This window comes from Prenolepis imparis, unplaced genomic scaffold (genome assembly GCF_030444845.1).
Source record: "Prenolepis imparis isolate NDT839.2.m4 unplaced genomic scaffold, iyPreImpa1.0 SCAF_15, whole genome shotgun sequence".
In the NCBI taxonomy this organism is placed as follows: Eukaryota; Metazoa; Arthropoda; class Insecta; order Hymenoptera; family Formicidae; genus Prenolepis; species Prenolepis imparis.
In genome coordinates, this window is record NW_028141173.1 from 4125883 (window position 1) to 4146895 (window position 21013).

Genomic DNA, 21013 nt, shown 5'->3' on the forward strand with positions numbered 1-21013 from the left:
TATAAATAATTTTACAACATATCCCTACACTTAACACTAATCGGAAAAATACCGTAAAACATCCATGGATCGCAGGAAATTAGTGCATAAATCTTTTGTGTAATGTGATAGAAGGATATGCATCACGCTCGTAACATTTTGTATGCGTGACAGATATGCTACGAATTTATCGAAACAGACGGATTGACGGTATATAGTCATAATGAGACCGTGATGGCTAATGTTCGCGTTTGAGCATTTCCGGTGTGCATTTTGTATGTACTTTCAATCGTTCCGTTTGGAATTTGAACGGCCGAGAGCCGTAAATTCATTAGCCGTGAACAATTCGCGCTACGCGACTCTATATAGCCGTGACGGTATTTATTCGCGGCAATTACACGCGCGTCGGCCGCAACGTGAGAAAGCCTTCATGTAGCATTATTAAACGTGTGTATGTATGTTGTGCCCCGCGCAATAGCCCGTGTTACGTATTGGAAGCAACGCGGCACAAATTAACCTTAATTTTATTTTCCATCGAACACACCCTATACATGACTATAATATTGAACAATCATTTCCTGTGAGGTATATTGGATGCTTCGCCTTTTTTTGTCGTTCTCTCGTCTCTTTTAAAATTTAAAGAGAAACATTTGAGAAAATACAAGCACCGACTGAAGTTAAAATTTGTTCCAGATGTCTACAGATTTAATAATAATATTAATAATATTTTTATTTTGTCGAAAGAAAAAGAAATATTGAGATTGATAATAAAAGCAATTATATTATAATTGAGTTGTGGGAAAGATCTCATCTCAAGATTATATAAATCTGAATAATCTAATTATATTCTTATAGTTCATTTTTTATTATGTGCAACGCGATATAAATTATAAAGTTCTTGCGTAAAATTTAATATAAAATTGTATATCTCTTCTCGACTTAATTTTAATTATACACTTTGTATTCAATTACTGCGAAAGTACTGTAATCACTCGCATGAAATCGGCTTTATATGGAACGTTTATACAACTTCGGTATTATGATAATAGTCCGAGAAGAGGAAAACATCATAATTTTAAAGATAAAAACGCAAGCTGAATGTAAAACAGTGCAAATTGAACCATTCTAATGGTAATTGTACGTTTATGAAAACACCTTTCTCTAGACACACACATAACGATAATCCCAATCCTTATGAACTTGCATTTGCCTCGTAATACGTGTATATCTGAAATTGGATTCTGAAAAGAGTTGATATATAAAATGATAAATTAAACGTAAGACGTTCAGAGCACAGTTATACATATACATATATATTTTTTAATATATAAATATTTACGTAGCATAAAACATTTAAAATAAATAACACAATGATAAATTTATTAATAATTTTAATATAATGTAATTTTAATTACATTATAAACTTAATATAAATATAATTTTATTAAATTTTTTAGAATATATTATTTTAACGAAATACGCAGCAAGAAAGTATCGTTGTCTAAAGTAATTGAGATGCAAAAGGAAAAAAGAATACGACAAGCGACGCGTCTTTAGTTGTCATACGCTACGCAGGATGCGATGAACAATGTCCGCATCGCTGTACCGGAAATAAGAACCGGCGCGTACGAGTTGACCATTGTCATTTAGTAACCCTCCGTTCCATTTGATTCTATTCACGCCCCGAGAGAACCGGATGTGAGGTCAGCCGCGGCTCGTTTAAGTTCGAAACTGCTCTGACGGCCGCCCGAAAAAAAGAAATATGCGAACATAAATGTCTTTGTGATGTAGCGCGCTTGAAACACGACCCGCGATATTAAACTATATCTCTGCTTCTATATGTAATATTATATAAAATAAGTAAGATTTATCCTTGACAGAATTATGGAATATGTCGGAAGAAACGCGCATGTTTTTTAATATTATCAGATATTTTTATATTAGCAAAGGAAATAAAATTTTATAATATTATATAATAGTTTTATAATATTATAAAATTATTTAATGTTATAATATTATAATAATTTTATATACAATATTATAAAATTAGAAATTGGAATATTTATAATAGATTATTATATTAGAAGATAAAAATATTCATATATAGAATAATACTAATTACAACACGAACTTTAATTCAAAGTCTTATTAACTGATAATTTGAAATAATAATAATTTGAAAATTATTATTATGATTAGTCAAGCATAAGCGGGAAAAAAATAAGATATAGAATTATTTTTTAAACATTTGCAAGATATTCAAATAAGAGAAAATATGAGACATTAATACGATCAAAAGTTTAAATTCGCAATAAAAATCACCTCTTAAAAGCGAATGAATTACACAGATGTAAAAGAATCAAAATATGCAAATATGCAAATTTTCAGAATATTAAAAAAATATATTTTTTTTCAGCTACGTAATTTAATTTCAACTTTTTGCGCAATATAGTTATTTCAATTGCACAAAATGCGAATAAGAAGTATGTGCGTACATATGTACATTTACGCACAGTGCTCAACTTTGCATACTGTTCTTTGCATATTTCTACGTACTTATTTTTTTTTTCTTTATGTAGTTTTTATTTCTCGACGTAGTTAGAAACAGATGCGCCGTAACATACTTCCAAAAGCATTCGTCCGCCATTCTACCAACTGTTGCGTTAATAGCATACGAATTTCTCGTTGCACGCAACGATAATAAGTTCGCATGTGTCCCTTCGCGCACAGGAACTAGGAAGACTATCTTTGTGCGCGAACCGCATATTCATAACAGGACAATACCGCAGTGTATTTTCAAGAGTTCAGTATACCGCGCACAACACTGTTTCTAACAACGTATAGATTCCACATAAGAATTTGCAATTTCTCGAATATATAGTACCTATATAATTTCAGCGAATATATCTCTCTTGATACCCCACAACACATATATCAAGGAGACTGATTCGAATTTGAAACGCTGCTTGTTACAAGCGCGCAAAAAATTTTATGGGACCATTTATTATATTCTATGATTATGATAATAATATAATAATATATTTTATATATATTTATATTAATAATATAATATAATAATATATAATAATTTAATTATATATTAAATATATTATTACATATGTATATAATAATAATATTTCATATAATATATACTCTTCTTCAGGATGTTTCCTGAACAAAAGTCCGAAAATCAGCTGTGCGAGCTTATATGAACAGTATCTGAATTTATTACAATTTAATAACCGCATATATAATTATATCCATACCACATTTTAATATCAAATAACCTTATTCGATACCTATTTCAACGTTTTCAATAACTCCTTGACAACTGAATCGCGTTAGCGGCAGCGATACGTATTGAATTCACCCATGACTATATGTCATCCCTGTCTCTTTCAGTCACAGTCTATACTCGCATACATTCACAACCCGTTTATATGCTCGTACATAACAGCACTCTCTCGATCTCTCTCTCTCGGTGTTTCCAATCTCCGAGTCATCTCCCCAGCAGCCTCGAGAAGTCGAGACCTCGAGTCCCTCCGGAGGGACACGAGTCGAGGGCTTGGAAGCAGATGCTCTGCCAAGTCTGGCAAGCCTACATTATACGGTTAAGTCCGACGAAACACGATACCTAATCCCTCCTCGAAACATATTAAGTGACTGCCTTCAGCTGGCACGACCGGGCTTTCGAGTGAGCACGAAAAACGATACATCGCGCGGGCGCATCCCTGAAAAAAAATAACGCGGCTTATTCCGGTGCCATGACCTTGCGAGATCGGCGATGCACTTGCGAGTGTAATGCACCCGCATAAGAGACCTCATCGTCTTGTCCCTGTCGGAGATAGTCGGGCGGAAGAACGTCTCGAATTTTTCTCACACGAAAAAGGGGTAATCGACAGGTGCACAGTTAATTTCGTTAGATAAAATTTTTTCAAGTTGTAGAGAGAGAAATAGTTGATAAGAGAAATAGTTGATTCTTTTATTTATTTATTAAATTTATGATAAATTTAATTTAATAAGCTCTTCATTAATATATTTGCATAGTAATCTTGATTTTTATTTTATTTAAAAAAAAATACATTTAATAATTGAAATACTATTGGTATAATTTGTATTCTTCAATTATCGGTCATTGTGTATCATCAATAAAAATTTATTATTAATTATTTTGCTCCGATTTTCGCTGATATAATCTGAAATATTCATCATATTTATTTGTGCCTTCAAATTAAAAATTAATAAAATCGAATGACTATTGAATGAGCTAAAGAGGCAACTATATATATATACATATGTGTGTGTGTGTGTGTGTGTGAGTATATATATATATATTTTTTTTTTTTTTTTTTTAGAAATTATTGACACAGAAATCTACATCGAATATATTTAATATTTTATTCGAATGATTATACATATATTAATCGAGATAAAAATCAATTTGCTCATAGCTATAATCATTATAGTATTGCATTATATATATTATCCCGATATCACCTAATTATTTATGAAATATTGTGTCGTGTAAAATTTATCACTTATATTATCAATTTCTATGCGGACATATTCGCATCGTTATTCGAATAGTTATCTCCTGACATTATTAAGAAATTTATAAATATGTATTTAAAAATTGTGTATTATGAAAACTCTTCGCGATGTATATATTTTTTTGCATATAGCTATTGCTACATTTATCATTTTGTATACTTATTACTTATATATTTCTCATTTATTTATTAAAATAAACTATAAGTTATTAGGAATATATATTAGGAATATATATCTGAAAAAATTAGTTAGAGTGGAAAACTTTGATTTTTTGTCGTTGTATGTATTACAACAATTAGAACGCACATTTAAAAAAGAATACATAAAATGCGAAGAGATTTCGCAAGTTTTAATTACGTCAATTTTACTTGAATACGTAAAAATATCAGAATAGTTTGTTTTCTTTACGACGGTTTGTTTCTTTGATGACTATATGTATAATGTATCTTCACGATTACTGCGTTACCGTAGTAACAAAGAAGAGCGTAGATCCAATAACTCGACTTTAATCAACAGGATTAATAGCCATTCTGTATAAAGCGCAATAGACTCGTCATCCATCAAAATCAAAAAGAGAGAATGATAATTAAACCGTCGTTGAAGCGGGATAATTACACGAGATGTAAGTTGTAGACATATAGCAATGCGAAATATCTCTCCGTTTGTGAAACTAAACGCTAAGTGAAATGGAAATTTCACATTTACATCTAACAACAGTCACATCAAGTAATGCCATTTAATTACATCCGATACGGCATATTTGCAAATGAAGGGATTTATTGACAAGAACCCGTGTTAGAGAAACCGACAGAATGTCGCGTGTGTTGCTTTGTTTAAAACAAAATATGATTAAACTCTTAAGGTTTTCGGAATGATTATGTATAAATTGTCAGGAGTGTCATAAATATTAAACTTACAAATGTGCACGCCGCGTGTAATTCGGGCAAACTATATGTTTTCTAAGTATCTCCTAAATATATGGTCGCATATCGGAATGCACATTTTGCTCTCTCTCTCTCTCTCTCTGTCTCTCTGTGTTTTTAATGCCGTCTCATTTCTCTAGCTTTGTTTTGCCTATAGAGATAAAACTAATTGTAGGTGCGCGAAATTAAGAGGAGAATTTCGCTCCACCGTAATGCTGAAACTGTCCCCATATCTTGACACATACACGCTATACAAGTAGTAATAACGCATACATAATATCGCAGAAGAGAAATACCTAAAATTACATTTCACAAAACACGCAACATGTTTGATGCTCCAATTTTAGTTATCAACTCAATTTATAGAAGCAGAGTTTCTGATTTCTCACGATATCTTTCACCTTCTCAGAAAAGAGAATCATTTTAACTCGTTGTTTGCCAATTTTAAATTAAAGAAAAACTATAAAGTGTATTATTTATCAAATTTATATTTTTATATTTTATTTAATTCATATTTAATTTTATATTTCATTATATTTACTTATAATAGCGCAATTGTTCAATATTTGATAATATAAGTAAATTGCTGTCAGAATCATTTATTTGAGCTATAGAAAGAAAGCTGAAAATTTCTTTAATTTTTATGTTTTATTTTATATTCTGTAATTAGAAAAATCTCGCGGAAAAATTTCTTCATTGTAAACATTTGACACTCTTTCAATATTGTCATTTGGAATAATCGTGCAAAGGTAAAGAAACAAATTTTACTGTTGTCTCAGAATTAAAACTTCCGAGGGATTCCGCAAGTTTTAATTCTGACTTTCTTTCGCGAAATTCTCGAGAGTGTATTCACAGAACGAGAGGAGCAAAGTTATAAATAAATAAAATACGATAATCACTGAAACCGTTTCCTTCACGCGGCGGTTCGTTGTAATTCCTAACGAAACGCGCGCTATAATAGATGAACTTCGGAAGAACCTTACCGACCTTTATATAAAACCGTTCCAAATGGACTGCGTGAAATCGCGTGGGCTGCCGGATAAATCTTGTCAGGCTAATAGGCTTATGTCACGGTTTAAATTCGCGCTCTTTGGATCGCTCTTATTTCCCACTCGGTGAACGAGAAAGGAAAATCGCTGCTCTCCACGACATTATAGGGATAGGGATTTCATTCACGCGTCATAAAATAGAAAAACTTCAGCTATAACTCGTTTCGTAAAAAATTCAATTTCCATGTAGATACAAATTCACATTTCGAGATATTAAGCTTACTTCAATTTTTATAGCATAAATATTTCTTTAATTATTATTTAATTATAAAATTATAATTTCTGGGATTATTTTTTTATTAATAAATTATATTATTTTATTTCTAAATTATAAAATTTTCAAAAATGAAAATATGCTTCAATATTTATTTATCTTATATAGATTTGCTTTTTTGTTAGTATTTGAAGTATAATTAATTTTTACAATGTATAGAATGAATAATGAGATTTCAAAATTGCCGTGTCGATAAATATATTTACTCGTATTACGGTGACTTATTTGCAGCTGAGAGATCGTTCAAGACATAATAAACTGCGAGTTGCTCCGATCGCTTTGTGAAGGACGCTTTAAACGCACTTTATTCGTTCTCCATCGTAATTCCAAAGGCTTAGTTTAGTAATCTTATCATTGGATCCAGGTACGATCCTTACAACAACGGAAGAAAGGGCATTTAAATGCGCCAAAGAGCATATTGCCACAAACCTCTCGTAGCGTAAAGCCCTCGTTTTGTGCATCGCGGAGTGTTCATTATGTCTGCGATTTCTACGAAAGAATACAAGGCATGCTTTATCCGTCGTAGATTCTCAAACGCGATCGCTATCGAGACAAAGTATTCGCATTTTCTCCACCTGTCATCATACATTTATATTTCTTTTTTTATTTTTATGGAACACAAACGAGCTTAATTAGCTCTTGTAACATGAATTTGATTTACTTCTATAAATGCCTTCGCGCAGAATAATTAATGCATATTAATTATCGTCATGTTTATTTTAACGCTGTGACTTTTTTATACAAAAATAGAGAACAAACTTTTTCTTTAAAAATATATTCTCAAATACTCAAATCTCAAATACTTAAATAGAATAATTTTTTAAAATAAATTTTCCTGAATGAATGTGAATATTAACATTTAATGAAATTTATATCTTAAAAGAAAATTTGCATTTTATCTACCTGTCACCATGCGTTTATATTCTTTGCAATTGATTATGGAATACAAACAAGGTTAATTAGCTCTTGTAACATGAAATCGATTTACTTCGATAAATATCTTTGCGCAGAATAATAGAATAATTAATGCACATTAATTAACGTTTATGTATTTTAACGCGCGGTGACTTTTTTATATTCAAAGATAAAGAAAACAAACTTTCTTAAAAAATGTATTGCTCTCAAATACTTAAAAATGGAATAATTTCCCAAATTTATTAATTTTTCTAAATAAATGTAAATATTAGCATTCAACATCTATTTTTTATATCTATTTTTTTTTTAAATCTTGTTTATGTTAGAGGATCACTATTTGTTGACATTGATTCAAGCGAACGTGATGAAATAGTTAGCGGATGCTTTCTGATTTTCTATGCATACAAATTGACTCGTTAGAGATACATGGTATACTCACGTGCAATCGGATCAAGTACTCATGATTGCACGAAAGTATAGACTAGTTGCATTCGGAATTGACGCTGATTTAACACGACTTGCGTAAAATTATTTATCTCATATAAATAATTATATATAAATAGTTATATAATATGTTTTTTGGTTAGCAATATCATCATCAAAGATATGTAGTTATTTTTATGTCGCGGAATAAAATAAGTGTAAAGACGAATTTTCTATTAAAAAAAAAAAAAAAATAACATTGTAATTTTTTTTATAATCCTAGATTGCTCGGAAAAAGAAAGAAAAATGACCAATTACAGTTGTTTTCCAACTGTGTTCCATATATGGGTAAAGCACATATTTGTTCGAATCGGTAAGCTAGTAAATAGAAACGTACTTCGGGATTGAAAAACACAATCGTAAGCGACTACATTTGTTTATCATAGTCTGCCATCGCGCAAATACTAAACCATGTATATGCATGTTCGCAAATCACTGTAGGATAACAAATTTCGATCGCGATTAAAGACTTGAGTTATGTTCAGAAAAAATATTGCTCCCATTACGAGTCAACTTGCTGAATGATAATTATTATAAAAAACATTCTGTTACATACAGTTTTAAATTCTCTCTCGCAAAAACAAAACAATTAATTTCTATATGGCGAAATAACTCATTCAATACGAAATACATAATAATTATTCAATACTTATGAATATGATACAGCAAGTAATAATATTTAATATTATGCAGTGTGTTTGATATTATTATGTATCACGTATTAATTCCAAATGTTGAAGATTGGAAATGTATGAATGGTTCTAGACCTATATTTAGGAATGTTATTAAATCTATGTTATTAAGAACATTAAGGAAGAAACAAGAGAAATAATTAATAGACAAAGGTTATTAAATACATTAAAATGAACATATACATACATAACAAACAGTACTGATAATTAAAATATGACCATTTAAATCGCATTATTGACTTTATTTAGTTATTTAGTTATTTTGCTTAAAAAGTATCGTTATTTTAATGTAACTGCTCTCATTCATTCCGTATAATGTAACACGCAATTGAAAAAAAACACTGTGTTGACGTTGTCGGAAAAAATATACGCTAATTGCTAGGAACACGAATTTTAATCGGGCATCACTATTCGGTTCAATGTACGGATATACGGTTTGCATACAAACGCTGTTTGGTGAATGTTGTATCGAAACAACGTAACTGTTTCATCGAACAAGTTGCCTGATTCGAGACGAAGAGTCGGCACGAAAACTATTATATATTTGATCTGTTGCTCTTGTTGAAGAAAAATGTTAAGAATTATTAATCGAAGATTCAAGAATTTTTTATCCAATTGTATTATTTCTTAATGAAGTTAATTAGTCATTAGGTCACTGACGTAAAAATAAATTTTATTTGCAGAATGTCTTGTCATTTATAAATGCTACTAGTCAATTGTTATTCAATGATAAATTATTAAAGTATGCTAGTTATAACATATAATAAATATATGTATATATATAAAATTCTTTCTTGATTAAAAATTTTAACATAAAAAACTCGACGAGAATATACTTATTCATACTTGAATATTTGCATTTTCCTTTTTAAATGAAATTATTTGCTAATACTGTTAATAATACAGTTAATTAACAATACATCACGAAAGATAAATTAAGCGCAAAATTTGCATATTAAATTAAAAATCTTGAGAGAAAACTTATTAAAGTTAAATCAATTATTCATTCGTAGCTTTTCAAATGTTTTGTCAAACATATAAACACATTTTAATTAATTGTATTTAAAAATATGTATTTAAACTTTTACTCTTTCGAGTCCTCTTTTCTGTATTTAATACTAGATACAAGTAATTAAAATTTATTTTTATGCATACAGATAGATAAACAGATAAAGATAAAAAGAGAAACATAACGAGTTTAGAAAGGATATTTAGCTTGTCGAAAATACACGAAACAAGCTTCTTCGCGCAAAACTCAACACTCGATCAAAAGAAATCGGAGAGGAACAAACTGTCAACATTTCAATCCACGTGTTCGTCTCACCGACGACAAACTAATATTTGACTACACTAAAACTCTATGCGCGAACGCGGATTAAATTTTTTTTTTTTTCATCGCGGCAAAAATTCGCGAACGCGGGACGAAAACGCATATCGCAGTTTGCATTAGGGGGAAGAGGAGAGGTTGCTCGTTTCGCTTATAAAATGAGGCATTTCGGCGGACGCGGGGTTTCGGCGTGAATGCAGTCCGAATCGACAAGCCGTCAGTTAACGTCAGTATCAATTTTAAAGTAAACCGGGGCCGGTTAGGTAGGGCAAAACGGGGATTGCCGCAAAAAAAGCCAACGTGTGACTGACGGCGGTGTATTTGCCTCTGATGCGATGCCGCGACAATTTTAATCAACCAATCAGCGGGTCAAGAACCCGTGGATTAAAAAGCTTCGGCTATCGATAGCTTCGATTTTCTCGCGGTTTGACGCACTGCTTTGTAATATTGGTTGGTTTTTCAACAAATATGATGGAAAATTTATTTTGGAAAACGCGCGCGACAATGCATTTCTTCGCCCATTGTTCGCTATTATTCGCATGTTGACTGTTGACTGTTAACTGTAATGATTTTGGAGTAATTTACATTGCAATTAGCATCTAATTGAAATCGTGCATTTGCATAAGAGTATCATTAACAAAATATTTACAAATATTTTCTCTTTATATAATTATATATTTTATATTAATTGTAGTAATATATTCAGAGCGTAAATAGATAATTTGTAGCTTTACTGAAGTTTTGACTTATGTGTCTAAATAAAATTCAGTATAATATATAAATAAAAAATACAATATATAAATCAAATATAATATAAAAAAATATATAAATAAAATTTACTATATAATTGTATAAATAAAATCGCGTTACAGATAATATACAATTACAAAATTTTTTTGGACGATAGAAAAAATATGAATTTGAATTCAAATTGAATTTGCACACTGACATCTCTGACATCTCTTTCGTTAATTCGCCCTCTTAAAGAGGCGCTCATTTTCAGAGGTAACGAAGCGATTGTCCGGGCCAAGTGTATGTAATGGCTCACCTCACCTTTCGCATAGAGGTGCACGAGCAGGCAGCGGAACGTAGATCGAAGTAAAATATATACGGGAGGATATACATTGTACTTTACGTGGCGATGAAAATTGATATGCCGTGCGTGTCGTTTTAACAAACACTTTGCACGTGCAACGTCGAAAGGGTGATTTAAGACCGCCGAAGGCAGCTGTTTGCGGGGAGGTATCCTTATTAGAAGGAGCGAGCCACACTCTCTCTTTTATTAGAGGCCATGCGCGTGCGATATTTCCTAGTGCACCCTGTGATCCTCCTCGAGGATTAGAGGGACCGTTTAATCTTTTCATCTGCTGTCTGTGCAAGTTTAGCGAAGTATCGCTCTTAGTGTTCCGCAAAAGTTTCACTTTTTCTCTCCTTCTCTCTCTTTCTCGCCGTATATCCTTTTAAATTGGATAACCGTATATTATAAGATATTATCCAGTTAAAGAAATTTGCGCTGACGTTTGATATTTTCTGTTCGAGAAAGAACTTACGACATACCTAATATCTAATAAAATTATTTAAAAATTTATAACTTTTTTTTTTTTGTAGATTAAGCGAACACATTTTTCAGTGGAAAAATACGGGATTGATTTTTCATAAGAGCAGATAAAGTAATTTCATTTCGTTTTTAACGGCGACGCGACATTTTAAATTAATACAGTCACGACTTCGTGGAACGGTTTCGGAACACGCTCATAAAAATTTCTTTACTCGACTCGTCCGTCACCTCTTGACGGTAGTAGTCTTCCCTACGGAAAAACCAATAGTACGTGATAAAATTTAAAATATTTCGAACGAGCTGCGGATCATCCATACATACATATGCATACTTCGCCGGAGAAGAGCCGAGTTTCAGGCTATATGGCCGCGCTCTCGTGTCAGCGATTAGCGATGAACGTGAAGAGGTCCATTGAGCCAATTAAGTGGCCGGGGAGAGCACATGCTAACGAGCTGCGTAATGCTTTCTGAGAAAGTGACGCGGCCGTCTGGACGACGGCAGAATGTCCGTTGTAACGAACAAAGGAGGGTCGTGGTAAGAGCGCGAGAGACCGAGAATAAAAAGGAAGAAGATCGATGACAGGAGGGAGGGATGAATCGTGCGTACTGTAATCGTGAACGGGGTTAATGAGGGGTTAATGAGCGCATCGGCACAAGTCGTCGCGCCGCCAAAGAGACTTCCGATCGATCTTTCTTTCTTCACCCCCGTAGAGACGGTAATTTGCTGTGTAAATTCGGAAACCGGAATATCATCTCCGGCCTGGCGATATTCCCTCGCGACCTTCCTCCTCTCGTCCGCGAAATATGATCCGGTCTGAGCTTCCTCTGTCCGTTTGACGTTTCAAGTGCCAATGGATTAATTAAGAGCTGTTTAATAGCGCGATTTAATGGCGGTTACTACAATTATAAGATACAGTAACGTGTTATGTACATATATTTAATTATATATTTTTTCATTAATTATATATGTATATATAATTTTTTAAATTATGATATATATATAATTTTATATTTTTTATTGATTATATATATAATTTTAAATGTTTTTTATTGATTTTTTTATTATCTTATTTTATTGTTATATTTTTTGTCGTATAATTTTCTATTTATTTATTAATCTTTTTCCAATAATTGCCTAAAATTAAGGGGTTGATTGTACGCCATTAATGATCTTTTCAGCATTTCAGTTTTAACTGTATCTCACAAAACAAGCGTCATTTCATTAACATGACATTTTCCGTTGTACATGCTGTGTATTTTATTCTTGCCAAGTTATTTATTCTGTAAATTTAGTGGTCATTTCATAAAACAAATTTAAAAGCAAATTAGTCGTTCGAGTCATCACCTGACTCTAATTAGTCGCTATACGCTAGTACCGCGACGCATGCAGCTCGCTGTAATTGCTTCTGGAGAAAAAGCACTTGTTGGACAAGTCGTTAATTATCGCGGAATATTTTGAGCGATAAAATCAAATAACGATGCAATTCCTATAATGACGTTCGCATTTAAATAATTATTTAAATTATACAAAATCGAATTTAACAAGGTGACATAATCTTTGCACAAGTTGCTGCATTCCTGCTTAATTATGTCACAATATTAAAAATTTTATAATTAAGAATTTTTATTTACTATTTACTATTTACTATTTTGTGTGAATATATATATATTTAGTATTATAAGCTTCAACAAAAAGAGATACAGAAACAAATAGCGTCTCGGCAAACTTTTGCAAGGATCATCCCCAAATTTGTCACGAAATATCCCAACGGATGTTTGATGTAATCTAACCCTCACGATACTATTCCGCGGATTGTTTTACATTCTTCACGGTCGAAGATGGATGTGATCTCTGGACAGATTCTAAGCGCAAGAAAAATCGTCGGGATTAATTCGGTAGTGTTTTCTATGGTCGGTAGACAGACACATATTTATCTCGAAAATTTCCGGACGACGATTGGGGGCTCTAACATCGTGGGCGAGATACCAGCATTTCAGTTCCCACTGAAATATCATAACGAGGATCCGCCTGTTCTTAAGCGAGTCAGAGACCATTAGTTGCTACGAACTTCATGTAGCACGTCTCACGATCACTTCGGGATAGTTTGCCGGTAACCCTGATGAACTTGGAGAGCAAGTCTCTCCGACAATCAGCGACAATGGACACGAAATACATGGTGTCCCAAGTTATTCGTGCTTCCTTTTATATACTCCTTGAAACAGACCAATGTTGTAATAATTTGAATTTTAACATTAAATCCTGGTATCTTTTGGTCGTATTTCTTTCTCATAAAATATCATCGGTTCTAATATAACTTAAAAACTGGTTAATGCTAAATAAATATATATAAAAGTCTACTTACAGTTATAGATCGAGATTAAAGTTTTATATATTTTTGATATTTTTTATTTCAGAAGCTTATTTCGTGAAATTTATTATTTGATATTTTCATTTATATATTGATATATATCTCTCTTTCTCTCTCTCTCTCTCTCTCTCTCTCTCTCTCTCTCTCTCTCTCTCTCTCTCTCTCTCTCTCTCTCTCTCTCTCTCTCTCTCTCTTAATTAAAATAGGCAGATATTTTTACAAATTTTGATTTAAAAATATTTATACGAAAGAAAGAGATTCCGGGATATTCTGTGCGATAATAATGTAATTTCCTCTTTTCTCCGTTAATTAATTTGAGCAATGATACATCCTACCTTAAAGCGCGCTCGATTAATTTGAGGGGGAGGGAAGGGGAAGGTGTGTAATAACCCGCGATCGATCGAGAATGCGCAGCTTCTTTGGATAATCTGTAGTCGAGAGTGTCGGCACGCGGCCGATTTTCCATCGTCGACGGATTTCACCACGATGAAAGCCAAACCCTGATATCGTCGGATGAGGGGAAACTCGGTGGCGATAAAATGGAGGCGGATAGGGACCATGGAAGAGAGAATTGCGGAATGCGGGTATATATAAGATTTTTCGGCTACACGTGAAAGTGTATTACCATGTGAAGCACACAGCACGGGAAATTCGGTGTGCATTTCCTGCACTCGTGAATTGAATCTTGCCTCAGACAGTCTCGAGAAATTCTGCTGAGACGTAGTTTTCGAGAAATTTTAAGGTAATTTTCCGTCGCGCTACGTTGCCAGAAATCTATCCATTATTCAAGTTTGCTCAATCGAGTATATTTAATTTTATTTTATTTATTAAATTATTAAAATTAGTAATATTATTTAAAATTATTATTAAAGTAAAATTATGCATAATTTTTATTAAAGTAAAATATTAATTTAATTTTTCTCTGAGTTCTATCGCGTATTTTTATAAAGAATAGGCTCAATCGATGTTCACTCTTTAATTTAAGATCGCTAATGCTACCTATAAATGTATGAAACATTCGAAAATAACTCCGAAACGATTTATATTTGACATAAAACACAGTCTGTCACCTGTGAGATGTTTTCGTTCAGTTCCCTTCGGTATCTCGTATATCCCATTTACGGTTAGTGCCCTCATCGTAACTCAGAAGTTACACCTCGTGTAACTTCTTCCGGCACCCGCGACCAAACTTTACAGCGATTTATGTACGACGTGTAGCCATGCGTCTCTCTCTTGCTGTCAACCGCACGACTATTATAAACTCCAAAAACCCCATGTTTAATGTAATTTTGCATACAACTGACGTGTAATGTATTTCACGCTAGTATTATATAGCAATCTTTCGCGAACGTCAAATGGACAATAATCACAATAACAATATATCTGTTTCCGGTGCCTTTAAAATCAAAGAACTTATATAGTTTTTATACTCCGTACACTTTACATACTTTTCTGACTCGACGCAGTCATGTAACCAATAGTAACAGCGGCGAGTTCTCCCAGCGGATCGCCGCAGGCATTCGGTTAACTAGATTCTCCACTTTCCATTCGAGCAAATTCTCCGGAGCTCCTCCTCGCCCCCTTTATTTCCTTCGATAATTACAACTTCCTGTCTCGAGGGAGAAAGAGAGAAATGGCTAGTAAAAACGTGAGATACGTCGAAGACGCCGAGGACTTTCGCATTTACGAGAAGAACATCGGAAATCGAAAAATCTTTCTCTGGTCAAGAAGAAGGATTCTTCACTTTCCTCCGCTATATAATCGGCCATCGAGCGAGTCTGGCGTCGAGTCAGGAAGGAGGCAGGAACCACCCGCGACGCGACGTCTGATCTTTGCACATCGATTCTCGCGGGCAAAGGCCGCCGGCGCAGTTTAGCTCGTAAAATATTTGGCTGCTGCTGGGTTGGAGGACGCCATTTTCCCTTCCTTTACCTCTCTACCCTTTTTTCTGTTTTTTCTCTTCTTCCTTCTTTCTCTCTCTTTACGATGCCTTTTAATCTATCCCTCTTCTTTTCTCCCGCGTCATTTAATATCCTTTAGTCGATCCTCGTCGCACCCTCTAGTCGTCTCTTCCCTTTCCGCCCTTTTTTGGCGTCTTTGACCTTCCACCACCTTCTTCCCCACCATTTTCCTCTCTTTCTCTCTCCTGTTGTCGGGAGTCGGCGAGAAAGGGAGGAGTCAGAACTTAGCGATCTATCTGTCTCCTTCGGTCTCGGCCGCCGCGCTCTGGGCATCTCTTGATAAAAGGGGACGCTAGGACAGGGGTCTGCGGAAATCCCGCAGCGACACGGGGAGTCGACCGAGACGACGACGACAAACTCTCAGCGGGGAAGGCATTCTGGAGCGTGGCAGACGAGGCAAAGAGCGCGGGTGAAACGATATAGATAGGGTAGGAGAGTGTGGAAGGCCGACAGAGAAAGAGAGAGATGAAGGAGGAAGTGCAAGAGAGCTGACGGGGGTGGCGGATTGCGTTGCCAAGAGAGGGAGCCAAAGTGGAAGAGAGAGTCGACAAACGAGGAGACAAACGCGTTTCGGTCCAAGGAGCACACGCGTATTTGCGGCATTAGGGAAAACATTGTGTAAAGAGAAACAAAGACGAAATGGATAAAAAGGGGTAGAATCGTTGAGGAAAAGAAAGGAAAAATGTATTAAAAACAAGATAGATAAAGTTTATTTCATTTTGATATTAAATTCTCCTACGGACGATCAAAAATAATATATTCGAACACGCGAGTACGTTTTAATTTTTACATTGCAACTATATGAATGTGCAAACTCGTTTCCAGAGAGAGGGACAGGAACAAGATGAATAAGCGAAGAGGTCTGAAATACGGGCAGAGAGGAGGAAAAAAGGAGGGGAAAAATGGAAACAGAGTGAGATACAATTACTACTTTACTTTATCCTGGGATTGAATCTCCCGAGAGCGATTACAGATATTATACAAACTGATATAATGTATAATTTGATAGAGCTTTAAAAGCGGATACAAAATTCAGAGAGAAATAGAAGCGAGGATATGGGAAAAGAGAGGGAATATAGAGAGGCAGAAAAATTTATTTTATTCTGGGATTGAGAATTCTCTAAGGATCAGTCAAAGATTATACAAACCGGTGGAAGTTATACAACTATAAATGTTCGAGCATACGTAGAATAATAGGAAACATCGGGGATAAATAATGAATGAAAATCGTGGAAATGCAAAAAGAACAGAAAAGAGAGGAAAAGAAAGAAAATTTCTTCTCGAGATAAAATCCTCGACGATCGGAGAGATTATACAAAAGTGCTATGACTTATAATTTCATATAATTGCGAGAGAGCGCGAGTTCGCGAGAGTTAAAGTTGAATCTCATGCGATTCAGAGGTATGAATTGTTGAAACGAGTCTGATAAGACCTCAGAGCGAGAGAGAAGAGAGGTTACTTGAATTGATTGAGAGAAAAGCCAGGAGAGACGACGACGGACGTCGCCGTTGCTGCCTAGCGGCTTGAGAACGTGCTGGTATTATTGCTATGGTGGTAGTAGTGGTGGTGGTAGCGGTGGTGATGGCGTAGCAGCGCTGGTGGGGTCGAGGGTTGTCAATCGATAGCGGTTGCATGCGTCTGAAACCACCCTTGTTGCCTCCGCCATCACGTTCCCGCTCTCTCTTCCTCTCGTTTGCTCTCTCCCACTCTTGCTCCTTCTCTTTCGCTATATTATTGCTAGAGGCAGTTAATCTGCGAAGTTTCCTCGACGATTCTTCTCGCACGTCGCGATAGCGTTTAAAAACTTTCAGGATTCCTTCGTGCACCTGTACTTTCGTCCGCGAACCGCTCTATTAAGGCATTTGCCCGCGCGGGATAATTCTTCCCTGCGGTAATAGATTTCTCACAGTATAATAATGGTCGTAGAATTATCTCCAGTCATATTTCTATTAACGAAGCAATAAGGGGATCCTCTCCGATGCATTATTTCGATATCAATAGCAATGTCATTAATGCCAGCTGCCATAGATTTAATATACCTTTGTCAAATAGATCAAGTCAAGTCTATAGCGCGGTTAATGATCCTTAACGCGGTTGCTGTTGATAATAAAGCGATAACGACATCTGTCGCCTCTTATAAAAATCTTATCTAACACAAAAAAGGTGTTGAACGCATAAAAAAATAGTTTTCAATAATATATGTATTTACATGAATTTTTCAAGCTATTTTATTAGATGACAGCATAAGATATTATAAAACATCCAACATTTAATCTCAATACAATTTTTTTTTCAATAAATTAATGAATCGAAATTTTTCATTAATGAAAAGATGATAACGTCTCTTGTCATTCGTGTAAATCATGTACGCGTTATATAAATCTGAATTGTCGAATCAAAATCTACAGTTATTTCCTTGATGATACAGAGAGAAATAACGATCTTGATATTTAAATCATTTAATATATTATACATCTTTCGGATACGCATGAAGAGACACGTATATGTCTGTGTCTCCCCGAACGTGAGATTCTCCTACAGTGATGCATATATGTGGAATATAACTCTCGCATAAAAAGAATCCAGGAATCTCTCGTTTTCACAACATGATCTCGATTCACTTTTTGCGACGCATCATTGCACAAGAACTCATTTATTTTCCACGTCCCAAATGTGATGACACAAATGTATCATCGTGGTATCTCTCTCTAAAAAAATAATTCTTTCTCTATTAAAGTAAAAAAAAAAAGAAATAAAAGAAAGACTCGAACGTAACACACGATATTCCCATCTACTCGAATATTATCGAATCATTGTTCGATGCTTGATGTATCAGTCGCCGCGAGACTGCATAATTCGACCGAAATCGCGATTCTAACGAGATTGGAAAATGAAAAAAAATTGCGACGACTTCGCTCGCGCGTGTAATGACTGAGTTCATAATGAACACTGTAGGATCACGACATCTGATAATTAGGAGCTGCACGGAAAAATGCCGGATGTTAACGCAGACTCGCTTAGTAAATATAACATTAATCGGAGTTTTTCATCGTTTGTCATATAATAATTGTAACCATTGATAACATCGATTTAATAACGGGGTTTGAAGATGAATTTTTCCATGGCTAATCACTTCTATTTATTTTCCATCGGCTTTTCAAAGTTTTGAACACATTAAAGTACATTTAATAATCTTAATTAATTTTTTCCAATATTTATATTTTTATATTTGTAATATAATATTTATATTTTTTGTTTCATTTACATTAAGAGTTATAATAAATAGAATTAAAAGTCATTTTTATATATCAGATAATTTTATATGAAACAAAAGTGAACATGTTATCAAAGATATGACAATTGACAATTATAATTTAGAAAGGATGTTTCCTTTGCAAATTATGGAAATTTATGTTATTTTGTCAGGCGAAACACGCAAGACACGTTGATGAAGTCGGAATTTAGACGTAATATTCTACTCTCCGCCCCTCCACCCTATCTCAAAATTATTCTGAATCCCAAAGGGTTAATACATATAGCGCGTGTCATGTACATCTCATTGTTATGCTACAAAACGGTGTCGTCGTGGCTGTCGCATGCTCGTACAATGTTGATGGAAGGATGTCCGTGATGGGTTAGCAACCTGCTATCGGACGACTCGACCGTCTCACTAAATCAATGAACACGCTGGGATCCACCAGATGTTTGGGCAGAGCCATGTCATTAGAGAGACGGAAGAATATATCAGGAGGGAATATACACTCCGCTGAGAGAGAGAGAGAGAGAGAGAGAGAGAGAGAGAGAGAGAGAGAGAGAGAGAGAGAGAGAGAGAGATTGCCACATATACGTTTCTTTTGATACTGAACGATACTACTTTGATCTCTAACGCGCCCGCCATTTTTCAACAACCTTTCGCACTCTATAATTTATCCTAACTATATCTCTTAGTTTTATTTAGCAGCTCTAATCTATTTCAAATTGATCTATATTAACATCAGCTAGCTAGCTTCACGATATCATGATATTAATCTATTCTATCGATTTTGCTTTATTTATCTGAAAATAAGAGTGGCTGTGAAACATAAAAAGTTGTTATGGATAAAAATCACGAAAGTGTGTATAACTCTTTCATATTGAATGCAAATATGTTTGCAGTTTTCTTTGTGAATCATATTGTATTGTTTTCACTAGAAAATTTGTTTTTCCAGATTATTTTGCGCGTGCACGTGCTAGCTATTATGACCTAATTTCTATCCATGGTGAATTAAACGAGTTCAGCTTTAGAGTCGGTAAACTTTTAGATAGAGAACATTAATAAACCTGATAATATCTAATTGTTAATTGGATTCATAGTTTTATCTGAGAAAAACAGATTTACAGAAAGAAAGATTAATGTTTATTTTATAATTTATTGTTAGCTCACTTCTCAGATAAATAAACGGATAAAAATAGACTTAGATAAATTAATATTAGATAAATTAATATTGTGTATAATATTTTTTTATGAATTATTTATTCTTAGATTAATTATTTTAGATATAAAACAAATGAGAGAAAGAGAAAAACATGCGCGTTTATTTATCATCTTTGATCGTTTTAGCTTTGAGTTACGCACGAGATACGCGCATTTACATCCAAGTGTAATCTCACGGATTGTTAGAGAACTTCAATCCGCGACACAAATATTTTATGTTAAAATTTCGGATCTCGTAGATCGGCAATATACAGTTTCGCAGTTTGCTCGAATGTCGCGCTCGCGATTTTCTGATGCGCGAGGGAATATTTCCATTCGATGGAATAAATATGCCAGAATTTCAAAAGGGACACGCGACGCGTTGGGGGCTACCTATTTGAATATACGAAACTCAAATGGCGAAAGATATATCTCGTGTAACGGAATAAATGACTTGACAGAATTGTACATTGCCAACGC

General features: G+C 34.1%; 2 protein-coding genes across 10 annotated transcripts in view; one reads left to right on the forward strand and one right to left on the reverse strand.

The window, feature by feature from the left end:
- LOC145945944 (uncharacterized) overlaps window positions 1-21013 on the forward strand; it is a 415644-nt gene that overhangs the window by 354980 nt on the left and 39651 nt on the right. The gene's annotated exons all lie outside the window — the stretch shown is intronic.
- Window positions 1-21013, reverse strand: part of LOC145945928 (neural-cadherin) — a 197915-nt gene that overhangs the window by 158565 nt on the left and 18337 nt on the right. The gene's annotated exons all lie outside the window — the stretch shown is intronic.